Source organism: Chinchilla lanigera, unplaced genomic scaffold (genome assembly GCF_000276665.1).
Source record: "Chinchilla lanigera isolate Chin_1 unplaced genomic scaffold, ChiLan1.0 scaffold00057, whole genome shotgun sequence".
NCBI lineage: Eukaryota > Metazoa > Chordata > Mammalia > Rodentia > Chinchillidae > Chinchilla > Chinchilla lanigera.
In genome coordinates, this window is record NW_004955458.1 from 5,702,381 (window position 1) to 5,714,978 (window position 12,598).

The following is a 12,598-nucleotide window of genomic DNA, read 5'->3' on the forward strand; positions in this document are numbered from 1 at the left end:
TTTTTTTTTTTTCCCAGTACCATGCTGATTTTATCATAGCAGCTTTTTAGTATAATTTCAAGTCAGGGATTGTGATAACTCCTGCCTTTCCTTTGTTGCCTAGGATTGCTTTTGCTATTCTGAGTCTCTTCTGGTTCCGGATGAATTTTAGCAATGTTTTCTCCAGATCTGTGAGGTGTAACAATGGTATTTTGATCAGGATTGCATTGAATCTATATAACAATTTTGGATGTATGGTCATTTTCACAATGTTGGTTCTTTTTATCCATGAGCAAAGAATATCTTTCCATATTCTGAAATCCTCTTCAATCTCTTTTTTGAGTACTGTAGTTTTCATTGAATAGATCTTTTACTTCTTTTGTTAGATTGAATCCTAAGTATTTTAACTTTTTGAATGCTATTGTGAAAGGTGTGATTTCCCTGTCAGTGTATTTGTTGTTTGTGGATAGGAATGCTATTGATTTTTGAGTGTTGACTTTGTATATATATACATATATAAATTAATTTATTAATTCTAGGAGTCTTTTGGTGGAGTTTCTGGGGTCTTCCATGTAGAGTATCATGTCATCTGTGAATAATGATAATTCCACTTCTTCCTTTCATATCCTTATTCTTTTTATTTCACTCTCTTGTTTAATTGTTCTGGCTAGTGTTTCCAGAATTATGTTGAATAAGAGTGGTGACAGTGGACATCCTTGTCTTGTTTTAAAGTGAAAGATTTTAGTGTTTGTCCATTTCGTATGATGTTGGCTGTTGGTTTGTCATAGATGGCTTTTACCAGATTGAGGTAAAGTCCATCTATTCCAATTTTCTGTAGGTTTTTAAAATCATGAATAAGTGTTAGACTTTATCAAAATCTTTTTATGCATCTATTGAGATGATCATGTGATTCATGTCTTTAGCTCTGTTGATATAACGTGTTTATTGATTTGTGTATATTGAACCATCTCTGTATTCCTGGCATGAATCCCACTTGGTCATGGTGTATTATCTTCTTGATGATTTGCTGTATTCTATTAGCTAGCATTTTATTGAGAACTTTTGCATCTTTGTTCGTGAGGGAGATTGGGCTATAGTTCTCTTTTTTGACTGGGTGTTTCTCTGATTTTGGTACCAGGGTAATTCTTGTCTCCAAGAATGAGTTGGGGAAAATTGCTTCTCTTTCTATTTCATTAAAGAGTTTGATAAGAATTGGCATTAAATTTTCTCCAAATTTCTTGTAGAATTCATCTGTGAATCCATTAGGACCTTGGCTTTTCTTCATTGGCAAGTTTTTTTTTTTTTTTTTATTACATTCTCAATTTCACTGGCTGGTGTTGAGTTATTCATGACTTTTTATCTTCTTCATTCAGCATTGGTAATTCATATGTATCTAGGAATCTGTCCATTTCCTCCATGTTCTCCATCCTATGAGAGTAGGGATTTTCAAAGTAGATATTGATGATCTTCTGAATTTCTGCAGGATCTGTAGTGATTTCACCCTTTTCATTTCTTATTGCATGGATTTGAGATTTTTCTTTCCTTTTTTTGATAAGGTTGGATGGGGTTTATCAATTTTATTTATTTATTCAAAGAACCAAATCTTTGAGTCATTAATTCTTTGTATTGCTTTCTTAGTCTCCATTGCATTAATTTCTGCTCTGATCACTATAATTTTCTCCCTCGTTGAGCTTTGGGCTTGACTTGCTCTTCTTTTTCTAGAAGTTTGAGGTGCAGTGTAATGTTGTTTCTTTGTACTTGTTCTGTTTTCTTCGTGTGGGAATTGACTGCTATAAATTTCCATCTGAGGACCGCTTTCATTGCATACTACATGTTCTGGTAGTTTATATCTGAATTTTTGTTTGACTGTAAATATTGTTTAATTTCTTCTTTAATTTCATCTGTGACTCATTGGCTATCCAGGAGGGTGTTATTTAATTTCCATGTGTTTATGGAACTTTTACAGTTTCTTCTGTCATTAATTTCCAATTTCATTGCACTATGGTCTGATAATATGCATGAGATAATTTCAATTCCTTTGTATTTACTTAAGAATGTTCTATGTGCTAGTATATGGTCTATTTTAGAGACTGTCCCATGTAGAGCTGAGAAAAATGTGTATTCTAATGTTGTTGGGTAAAATATTCTCTAAAGATCTACTAAGTCCACTTGTTCCCAAGTTTGGTTTAGTTCTGTTATTTCTTGCTGATTTTTTGTCCAGATGATCTATCTCTTTGTGACAGTGGGGTTTTCAAATCCTCTGTTACAATTGTGTTATTACTTATTTGATTTTTCATGTCTGTTAAAATTTGTCTTATATTTTTGGGTGGTCCCACATTTGGTGCATATATATTTATGATTGTTATCTCTTCCTCTTGCAGTTTCCCCCAATAAGAATGGAGTGACCTTCTTTCTCTCTTTTGATCATGATTGGTTTGAAGTTCTGTGGGGAAGGACATTCTTTAGTTAGAGAAAGCACTGAGGACACACAATGATTTGCTTATTGTTAGGATTTCTTAAGATAGGATTTCATTATACAGCCCAGGTTGGCCTTGAATTTATGATCCTCCTGGCTCTGCCTCCTGAGTACTGTATTACAGATGGAGAAGGACATTCTTTAATTACTCTTTCAATGTATTGTCTCAGGCCTGATGAAGCCATGTGATTGTTTAGTTCTGGAGGGAGTCTAGCAAAAGCATTGGTGGAAAGGATAAAATTGCAAAACCTGTGTCCTTGTGGAAAACCGTGTGTGGTCAACACTAAACGCTTTATGGAGACATGCCCGAAGGAATGATAACATGATGGCTTACTAAGTCAAATCTCACACTTATGATAATTGAGTTGTGTTGTCCTTGCTAAGACGTTTGATATCCGCCCATTTGTACTAGCTGCTCTCTTTCTTCTCTCTCAATAAAAGGTGACTGAGATTGGTAATCGGGGCTGCAGTCTGAGAGGCTACAAGCCCCCTGATCCCAGAATTATGCCTCTCTTGTTTTTCTTGTTTCTCTTGCTTTTCTTTTTCATCCATCACACCTCGTTCTCAAGACCTGTCACCCTGGACAGAAACTGAGTTTAGAACGACAAAGTTCACATTGTCTGCAACACAATATCTACTCCTGCTTTTTTCTGGGTTCCTGTTGCACTGAGTATTGTTTTCCATCCCTTGACTTTGAGTCTCTGAATTTCCTTTTAAATGAAATGCTTTTCTTGTATACAGTATATTGTTGGGTTTTGTTTCTTGATCCACTCTGCCCGTCTGTTCCTTTTGATTGGTGAATTGAGGCCATTTACATTAATGGTTGTTACTGATAGGTATTGCCTTAACTTTGTTGTGTTATTTTCCTGCTGTTGGTTCTTTCCGTACCCCTCTGTTTAATTGCTTACGTTGCTTGGTTGTTCTTTTCTATTGTTGCTCTTGAAGTTGTGGTCATTTTTATCTCTTTGTAGAATAGCTTTCAGTACTCTTTCTAGGTTTGGTTTGGTGGTCATGAATTTCTTCAGTTGATCTTTGTCATGGAAGTATCTTATTTCTCCACCAATTTTGAAAGATAGTTTTGCTGGGTACAGCAATCTGAGTTGGAAGTTGTTTTCTTTCAGGACCTGAAATACTTCACTCCAAGCTCCTCTTGACTTGATGGTTTGTGCTGACACATCTGCTGTGATTCTGATAGGTTTTCCTTCATAGGTGATCTGTTTCTTTTCCCTAACAGCTTTTAATATTCTGTTCTTTTGCTGAGCCTGTGATCTTGATTATTATGTGTCTAGCTGTAGATTTATTGTGGGTATGGCTAATTGGAGTTCTATATGCTTCACTTAACTATATGTCGGGTTCTTCTCCCATGTTTGGGAAATTTTCTGCTATTACTTATGCAAATAGTCTTTTTATGTCATTCATGTTGTCTTCTGCTCTTTCATTGATATTTACAGTCTTATATTGTTTTTGTTTGCCTCGTCTTGCAGTTGTTGAATTGTTATTTGCTGGTTCCTTTTTATTTTCATTTTAATTTAATTTAATTTTATTTTACTTTTTTGTCTTTTTGAGACAGGGTCTCGCTATGCACTTCAGGCTGGCCTTGAATTCACTTTGTATCCCAGGCTGGTCTCGAACTCACACTGATCCTCCTGCCTCAGCCTCCCAAGTGCTGGGATTTCAGGTGTGTGCCACCATGCCTGGCCAATTTGTTGTTATTTTTAAGAGATCTTTCCTTTCACAATCTGTAGGTGCAATGCTGTCTTCAAGGTCTGTAAGTCTATCTTTCATTTCATTCAAATGGTTTTGCCAGCTTTTGATGGAATTTTTAATTTCCTGACTATCTCTTTAAATCTGTTTCATGCATTCTAATTCTTTTCTATACTGTTCATTCAGAGTTTCCATCATTTTTCTGTGTTTTTCTACTTTTTATCTATGTCTTCTTTTGGTATGCTGAGCAATTCTTTCATTATGGTTGTCATTTCTTTTTTTACCTGAGTGATTATTTCTGATCTGATTCCTCCTATAACCTGATGGAGTTGGTTCTTCACTTCAGTTGCTATCATTTCACAGATTTCAGGTGTGTGACTTTCATGTTCTTCCATGCTGATGTTTCCTGGGCCTGTTCTGGGTGGGGTGGGGGGATGAGATTGCATTTTGCTCCTTCTTTTTGTCATTTTCAAATCTCCCTAGGTTTTTGGTGATTCAGGGTCACTCCTGTGCAGGTGGCACTAGGTGGAGCATGGGGTTCTGGGCTCCAGAAAGCACACTGAGGCTTCCTGCATCCCAGAGTCTTTCTCACGACTGCGGCAGGGGTTGGAGCACAGAGTGTGGGGTTCCTAGGCAGCTCACTGAGGCTTCTTGGGTCTGAGGGACCTTCCCACGATGGCAGCAGGGGGCAGAGCATGGGGTCTAGGGCTCCCAGATGCTCACCAAGGCTTTCTGGTCTGAGGGACCTTTCCTTCCCTTTCCAAGTGTTAAGTTTGAGGTGCAACCTTCCAACCCTATTTACTGCATTTCTTGTTCATTTTTTTGTAGCTGGATGTGTGATCTCATGCCTGTAGATTGAGAAACAAAATCTAGTATTCATTCACCAAAACCATCAGAGATTAATACAACAAGTAAAATTAATTAGGAACTTATAACTAAGACCTTGGTTTAAAAAAAAATTGTTTTATGCCTGAATTATACTGTTCATTTCTTCTTTGAGAGATGTGCATGCAGAGTGCAGAGTGCCCTTGAAGGAGTGTTCGAGGATCATGGGAAAAGCTACCTTTTCCAGACATTCTTTCCCACAGCTCTGTCATATGCCTGCTATGTTCTTATTTGAGCTGTATTTCTTGAGTTAGGGTTTTGTCATCAGAAAGCTCTTGTGAACTGACAAATAAGCATGGTTCCTAGACAGAGAAGCTTGGGTGTGTGTGTGGAGAGGAAGTTCCTGAGGATGAACCCAGAAGTTTTGCTCATGTGATGCTTTTACCTTTGGTCCATCCTGCTCAAGGAACTCAGACAAGCTTTCATTTTTTTGTTCCTTCTACTAGATTTTGTCAGGCTTTGGTTCTTCAGGCAAAGTACTTCTCCTCAGATTCCTTTTATATTTTGGAAAAACGGTAGGAGGAGCTCTTTGAGTGAGCTAAGGGTGTAGCCATCCTTTGCTAATAAATTTTTATTTATGAGGCACTCTGTATAGACTTAGGGGCCATTTGCTGTAGTAAATTTTTTTCTCTTGTTTTAAAATAAATAGAAAGGAACATGTGAATTTTTATCAAGCATCAATCTAAAAAAAAGCCCTCTGTATTTTCTAATAATCCCTTATTATCATAAATATTTTTTTATATCCTAAAAATCAGTTACATCTCGAGTTGTTGATAATATAAAATTATTTCTTAGAACATGATGATAACTGTCTTAGATTTAAAGATTTATTTTGTGACTAGAGTTACATCGTTTGGGAAGGCATATGTTCACAGATGCTGCTGATTTATTAATAAATCCTTTTTATAATTTTTTTGTTCTAAGTGTTCAAATAATCACAATTCCACGGTTTAATGTACTTGCAGTATTATTTCATTTAGGTCAATACATTTCAAATTGTTAACTCAGGGATTCCCATCTAGTTGATCATAAGAAATTATGAAACTTTGCTGGCTGAAATCTGGACAGATGCTGCTATTACAACTCTCTGTTTCTTCCAAGGCTGGTACTTTATATGGGAGTTAGAAGCTTTTAGCCTTCTCCTACATGCAGTCCTCTCTTTAGATTGTTAATATTTTTTCTCTAATTTTTAAAAAGTATGGTAACATTCTTTTATTATGGGCTTTTAAAAGATAATAATTTGATAAAAATTCACATGTCTCTACTTATTTGAAAAACAGATAAAAAATTACTGTAAGTGGCAGGGGCAGGGGAGGGGATAAGTAAAGACAATTTAGACATCGTATGGAAGGGTGAGCAAATAAAAAAGATTGTAACACTCCTAAGAAATTTCAGAGAAATACAACACAGCTAGAGGATTGCATGTAAGTGACTGGTGGTAAGGTGCAACTCTGACAGTTACCTGGGGCTGGACTAGACCACAGGGCTTTGCGTGCCTTGGGAAGGAAAGAGGACTCTATCTGGATGGTTACATGAAGTTCTTAAAGTATTTTCAGCAGGCAAGTAATAAGATGTGCACTGGAAAATGAACTTGAAAAATTTTGGAGAATGAATTGGAAGAAACAAGTCTGGTGATAACCAAGGACTTGCCATAATCTAAGAAAGAAAAAATGACTAGGAAAGCAGCACATGCCTTGTATGTATATATTTCTTTGTTTATTTTAAAGAGAAAATAACAAAAAATAACAACAACAAAGATATAAACAAAACAACAGGGGCTGGGGATTTAGCTCAGTGGCACAGCGCCTGCCTGGCAAGTGCAAGGTCATAAGTTTGATTCCTGGTACTGGGGAAAAAACCAAAAACCAAAAAAACCAAAACAACATAAAAACAATAAAAATGATACAGAATTTCAAAACAAGGTGGTAGGAAATTAACATTCTTACATCTGGTAATCTGAGCAACTTCTTTGAAGATAACAATATGTAATATAATAGCCATTGTTAATTTCTACCATCTTGTTTTGAAATCTTGTGTAATTTTTATTGTTTTTGTGTTGTTTTGTTTTTGTCTTCATTGTTGTTATTTTATTATTTTTCTCTTTAAAATAAAAAATATGACTTAGTAAAAAAAAAAGAAAGTAGCACATGCCTATAATCCCAGCATCCTGGGAGGCTGAGGCATGAAGATCACAAGTTTGAGACCAGGCTGGATGATTTAGTAATTTAGCAAGTTCCCGCCTCAAAATATAAAAATAAAAAGGGATGAGATTATAGTGTAGTTCAGTGTGAAGGCCCTGGGTTCATTTTCAGAAGCACCCCCACCCAAAGTGGGCATAAACTAGCAAGGGTGGAGAGACTTGAGAAACATTTTGGAGACCAGGGAAAAGAAATAGGGGAAAGAAATGTCCCACCTGCTAGATATCTGGGATGAGTTCATATTCTCTAAAACTGAAGAGTGAATTTTAGGAATAATGAAGGTTAAGAGCAGAATGTGTCTATTGAGGGAAAGAAAGCTTCTGTATGAGAGAGAGACGGAAGTGGTCCTGAGTGGGTTGCCAAGGAACCTACCTTTTCTAGGGATTTTATAGAGCAAAACAACAAGGTGAGGTGGGTCCAAGGTGGGGAAAAATGGGAAATCACAAGGTGGGCAGGAGGTGGGACAAAACTGTGGTCAATTAATAAGATTATGAGTATAACTGCTCAGGTAAAATTGATTATATCAGGATCAAATAGGGAAGACAGTCACATAGCAAGCAGTCATGAATACAGAACAGGGCTTTTCCTGTAGGGGGTTGGGTTAGTGACTTTTCCTGGCTTTTTCAAGGTGATTGATACCTATTTAGAATATCAATCCCTGATGTCCATCTCTAGTGAGGTATGGGAGTACATTTATTTAATCTTTTATCTTGAGGTCTGGTCGGCAGTGCAAGTGCTGGTCTCTCTCACAGTTGCAAGGTATCTTGTCTTCCATACTGGCTCCTTTGAGGACCTAACCCTGGCTGCGTATAGTATTTCTATCTAATTCAGCCTCCTACAACAGGCTGGTAGGACTTGCGTAACTGTGATGCAGTTTCTCTATTCTAGCAGCTGAGGAGGAGGAAGAATAGACTTCCAGAGCAAGGTGATGAATGGATGTACTGAAGTGGAGGCTCCTTTGGGACAGTCAAGAGGTGGTACTTAATAGGTGCTGAGAATACTGGGACTGGAGCCTTCACAAGAGACTTGAGCTGGAATCTGGGGTGGAAGTCACTAACACAGAGGGGACCACTGAAGTCTCAGATGTGGGTAAGTTCATTCAGATGGAGGGAATACAGACAAGAGGAAGGCACAGAAATACAAAAGATGTAGATATAAGCTGAGATGAGAGAGAGAGAGACAGACAGACAGACAGACAGACAGACACGGGTAGAGGAGAGGAGAGGAGAGGACTCCCTACTTGCTTCTTAAAGGCTCATTCTAAATAATAACATCACCTTCATGATTAGATTTCAGCATATTAATTTTGGGAGGATGCAAACATTCAGACCTTAGCAAATCATGATGTTGGGAACACATTAAGTCCTCAAAAAATTTTTTATTTTTGGTATAATTCTACCTTTCTATGTAATCTATAAGTTTTTCCACTTAAAAATATTTTATTGAACCTGTTTTACCCTAAGAAAATACAGAAGTTGTTTTTCTTACCATTGTCCGTCTCAGGACAGTGACAAGTATAATAATGACTTTTCTTTCTTTTTTTTGGTCTTTTTAAGACAGGATCTCCCTTTGCATTTCAGGCTGAACTTGAGCTCACTTTGTACCCTGGGCTGGTCTTGAACTTGCAGTGATCCTCCTGCCTCAGCCTCCCAAGTGCTGGGATTACAGGCGTGCGCCACCATGCCTGGCAATAATGACATATCTTACTCTTAACTACCGTATATACATATACTATAACTCTCAGACACAGATCTCATAAACAGTTGCTTTCCCACCCCTGGCCACACACACAGACACACAACCAATCACTGTTGAAACTGTTAGCCTTCAAATTTTTCTATTCTACTTTCAAACTTTTCAGAAATATTTATGATGGGAGCATAGGGATAGGCCAAGTTAAGTGGGAAACTGACTTTTGTGGAATAGCCCCAACCCCTTTTGGGTGGTTATGCCTTCACACAAATATTCAAGAAGCTGGCTTGATGAAGTCAGTTGTGGGGAGGGAGAAACACCTCCTTGCTTAATACCCATGGATATTATTGACCCGGGTTTGTGAGGATTCATTTCCCCATCTACTGTGGGAGGATCAAGTTGAAATGAAGCATCTTTGATTTTCATCATCTATTTTCCTCGCAGGAATGCACTTATTAAGTCATATATGTATGTGGGGAGTGGAAGAAGAAGGTGATTTTGGAATGTGTACCTCTGCATTAGAGTATCCTGTGATGATCAGAATAATTCACCTTGTTTCTGTATGAAATGATCTTTCCTCTTTATCTTCCAAATCCTATTCCTCCTTGAAGCCAAAGTCAAGTCTGGAGAGTGAAAGAATAAGTGAGAGCGACTTTTCCCATGACAGTCAAGAGATACATGGATGTAGGAGTCACACGGAGGAAACGTCTTGGGACACATATTATTTAATTGAGACAACAGATACCGTGGTAGACAGCAGAGCCTATACTATGCTGCAGTAACACCTTCACCCCAGGTCTCACTGGCCTAACACATAACATTTTCTTTCTTGCTTTAGCTGCACACCCAGTTTGGGTGGGAAGTGATGGGATAGTGCTATGTGGGGTAGTAGAGATGCAGGTTTGCCCCGCTTAGTCACAGAGGGGCCAACCAGGCAGACAGTGGCTCTGGCCCCTGGAGTGTCTCACCTTAGTCAGGTAGGAGAGAAAGTGGAGGTGGGCCCCAGCAATTGTACAGGAGCTTGTCATTGCTAAACTTACAAGTGACTCAAGTCATTGTTCACACTTTGGTGGCCAGAACCAGTTATGTCTCCTAAGTACATGAAGGTGAAGAAATGTTGTTTTTCGTATGCCCAGGATGAAAAATAAATCTGCATATTGATGAAATGATAATGTCTACCAAAGCACGTATTTCAGCACTGGAGTTGCTGCTCATACTGGGAGGGATGGCTCGCAGGATTGTGGATCTCTCAGAAGTGATGAAGTCACTGATACTTCTGGTATACCTGGATGTTTCTGGCTTTTGCCTAAAGAGGTAAATTATGGTTAAAATCTAACTCACAACTTATGGGAGCCCAGAACCTCAAAAAAGGTGGCTGAGAATGCACTGTGTCTACCACACAGACTTCCTTGAACGTGGAACAGAAGAAAAATCAGTATCGCTGGATCCTCAATCACAGACCAAAGGAGGAGTTCTGAGTTCAGAGCTGGGGCACCACGATGTCATTTTTGGGTTTCTAACTTATCATTTTCTTTAACATTTGGCTTTGGTTGGCAAACAATATCTGTGAGCAATAATAAATCAATTAGAATCAGCTGTCTAGTAGTTTAGGTTATGAGATTTAAATGTAGGCAAATTCTAATTTATTCATTTATACCTGTCTAACTGCTAAGACATGGAAATATATCCTTTCTTGTAAATAGAAAATAGCAACCAAAGTGCCCTTGGCAAAGAAGCAGGTCCTGCCCCCCTCTCCTGAGATATCTTTAAACTAGAATTTAAAGAGGCTTTTAATATGCACATGAAAAGTTTCTTTAAAAAGATACTGGAAACATTTTAAGTTAAAAACATTATTAAAAATGAACGTGGGATGATGGAGGCCTTATCAGAGTGGCTTGTATTATTAGAAAGCATTTGTACAACTTAAAAAAATTTACTTTTATTTTTATTTTTACAATGACATAAAATTTGTACATGTCTATGGGGTACTGTGTGGTATCTCCAGGCATGTCTACATCATGCAGTGTTCAAATCAGGGTAAGCCTATCCCCTCAGAAGTGTATCACTGGATAATTCCTAAACTTCTATTTTTTTTTTTTTTTGGTCTTTTTCCGGCACCGGGAATCGAACTCACGACCTTGCGCTTACCAGGCAGGTGTTGTGCCGCTGAGCTAAATCCCCAGCCCTGGATAATTCCTTGATATACTTGAGGCAAGAATTCTAGGACTGTGGACTCTTCAGTGGGAATGTGTCCCCTCTAAGCAGGATTCGCTGGTTCTTCTCCCTTAACCCATGCCCCATCTCCCCTTCCTTTTCGCTTTTAGAGAATGATGATAACCTCATACTCTGTTCCATAAGAATCCCTGCTGGAATGATGGTCTGTGTTGCTCTCCAAGAAGGCCAAACTCCTCAAGGGACCAAAAACTGATGCTAACTCATTATTCCATTGTTTTTTAAAAAAGGTCACCTCTTGGCTGGGAAATGAGGGGTCTCCGAGAGGGAGGACCTCCTTGGTTCTCAGAGCATTTATCACATCAAGCCCAATTTTTCTTCCCTCACTTTTAAACACATGAATTTGGAAATAATCTGTACTATATGGAAATCTGGGCGGCTCATCTCATGCAAAACTGAGTTCTAACCTCAGCTGACTGCATTTTATGTTTTCATCAGGACTTTTCCTTCCCATGGGGCTGGCAGAGGGAACACATCTAACTGAAGCTTAATATCTGTGAACAATGCATTTCAGTGCTACTGTAAACTTAAAAATGTAATCTTGACAACCGCTTGAGTTTCAGGTACCTGCGCTGGCAGGGTAGACTTTGGGTCGAGCCAGGCCAGAAACACTGGATATTCGAAAAAGATTAAGATCCTTATCTGATCGGCAGGGAATGAATCCAGGGACCAGGGAACTTTGAGATGGGGACTCATTTTATAGGTGAGCAGTTCTTTAGTGGTCAGTAACTTTATAGGTGGTGCTTGCTTCCCTTGCACCTGGAATCTAGAATGAATACCCTGAAAATGAGAACCCCAGTAGGTCACGATATATCTGCTTATATTTTGTTTCAGATCAAGTCGCTGGGCCTTTTCCAAAGTACACAATACCCAAGGAGGTGGTGGGAAAATGCTACGATTTGGCTCTTAAAGGCCAAAGGGTCCACACACTGAATGCTTGGTGGCTTGCCTGCGGTGCTGCTGAGAGATGGCGGAGCCGTTAGGAGGTGGGGTGTATTGGAAGGAAGTTGAGTTATTTGGTGTGTGCCCTTGAAGGGGATTTCGGGACTCCCGCCCCTTCCCGCTCTTTCTCTTTGCTTCCCAGTCACCATGAGGTGACCAGTTTTCCTCTAGCGTGTGCTTCTGCCACGATGTACGGCCTCGCCAGGGGCTCAGAAACAATGGGGTCAAGTCACTATGGACTAAAACTCCTAAAACTGTCAGCTAGAATTAACCTTTCCTCCTTTTGAAGTTACTAGTCTCAGATGCTTTGTTCCAGTAGTGAAAATATGGTGAACATAGGGCAAAGTGATTCTTTTTTTTTTTTTTTGAGACAGGGTCTCACTATGCAGTTCAGGCTGGCCTTGAGCTCACTTTGTAGCCCAGGCTGGTCTCCAACTCTCAATGATCCTCCTGCCTCAGCCTCACAAGTGCTGGGATTACAGGCATGTGC